This window comes from Galeopterus variegatus, unplaced genomic scaffold (assembly GCF_000696425.1).
Source record: "Galeopterus variegatus unplaced genomic scaffold, G_variegatus-3.0.2 Scaffold12784, whole genome shotgun sequence".
NCBI lineage: Eukaryota > Metazoa > Chordata > Mammalia > Dermoptera > Cynocephalidae > Galeopterus > Galeopterus variegatus.
The window spans coordinates 4,410-6,298 of NW_007738895.1; positions in this window are offsets into that span (position 1 = coordinate 4,410).

Sequence of the window (1,889 nt, forward strand, 5' to 3'; positions counted from 1 at the left end):
AAACAAACAAACAAACAAAAAACCAAAGAGGATACAGGGCAAAATCCCTGCAAATTTCCAAAAAACAGAGTTCGCACCCCCTGCAATAATCACCATTGACTGTCAGTTTCTATCTGACCCAGCAAGACATCTGAGACCTCTGACTGGATCCAATCCAGTTAATTATCAGATCCAATCTGATCCTGGACCCTGTCAAGTTTCTGTCATAACTTCCTAACCCAGTCTGGATAAATATTTTTTCAATCAAATAGCTCAAAACACAAATTCATAGAGTTTCAGCATCTGAGAGAGAACTTACCCATGACTGACTTACGCAGTTGCTGTGTGAGAACAATGGATGCAAATGGGTCCTGTGTGCACCTTGCTTGGTCACTCGATGCTCCTGGGTGTCGCTGGAAACTGTCCTTTGCATCCCACTAATAAAAAACCTTAGACAAATTTAATTTAACAGAGCTTAATTAAGCAAAGAACGATTTGTGAATAGAGCAGCCTCCAGAACCAGAATAGGTTCAGAGCAACTCTGGGGCTGTTGGGTGTTTGGCTCAAATTTATAGATAGAAAAAGGAAAGTGATGTACAGAAAACAGAAATGAGGTACAGAAATGGATGGATTGATTGCAACAGGGCATGTGCCTTATTTGAACATGGTTTGAACAGTTGGCTGCCTGTAATTGGCTGAGACTTAGCTACTTGCCATAGGAGTAGGTTACAGTCTCTTTGCACATCAAGTAAGGTTACAGTTCACTATGTCTGAAGAAATCTTTAGGCCAAACTGAATTTAACAATAGGATAAATAACTTGACATATTTTTATATATAAAATTACATTTTTTTCACCCATTCCCTGTGAATGGCTCCAAATAATAAGATACTAATGCTCTTAAGAAATCTCAGAAAATATAAGACCAATTATTAGCTTTTATGAACTCTTTATAATCCACAGCATCAAGGGAAAAGATAAGTTTGTTAAATGAAACCCAGTTTGCAAAAAAAGGCATTGCATTTGCTTTTACTTCTGATCTATTTTTAAGGTATTCAATGTACATGCCATCACTGGGGATACTGTTTGATGGATAAATCCGTCACTAAGAAAAAAAAGATAATCATGCTTTTTAAAACTATCCTAAGAGAAATCAGAAAACTCCTTGCAAGTAATATGGATTTATCTGAAATAAGATCTAGTAAAGACCCATTAATATTTCTTGAGATAAAGTTCTTTATTCCCTTATCCTAAATTGCACAGCATAGAGGTTTAGAGGACATGCTATTTATTTGCAAATAATATTTTCCCCAGTGTGATAGGAATATTTTGAACATGAAAAAATTGGTGTCAGTGGCTTAGAAAGAATGTAAAAATGGTAAGCCAACTTTATTATTTATACCATATAATAAGTGAATTGAAGACTATAACGATTACAGAGAAATTAAACCATTTAATAATCATTTAATTGGTCAATTTTTGGTTGATTTTCCTCCTCTATCGGATACTAAAATTAGCTTTTTTGTCTGTTATTTGCTGGCCTATTTCAGCATATTCAAAAACATTATAAGTGAATCAAGGACAAAATACACCAAAATAAAAGTGATTGTTGACAACTCAACTTGAATAGAATGTTAATGAATCTTAATTGAAGTACTTCACTCTTTCCAAATTTTACTCTCTTTAACTGTGATTATAGTTTGAAAAGTGATTGTAAAAAGGTATACTAGAATATTGAAGTGATTTCCTCAAGTGTCTCCCACATTATATTTGCTCCTTTCTGAAGTAAATGGATACTTTTCCCTCATTGCCAGTGTTAAAAATTCCACTTGGAATTTAAAACAGTTTTAATGGACCTATTAGAATAAAAAAAGCCATTAATTCTTTTAAAAATGCTTACACCTTTTTGGT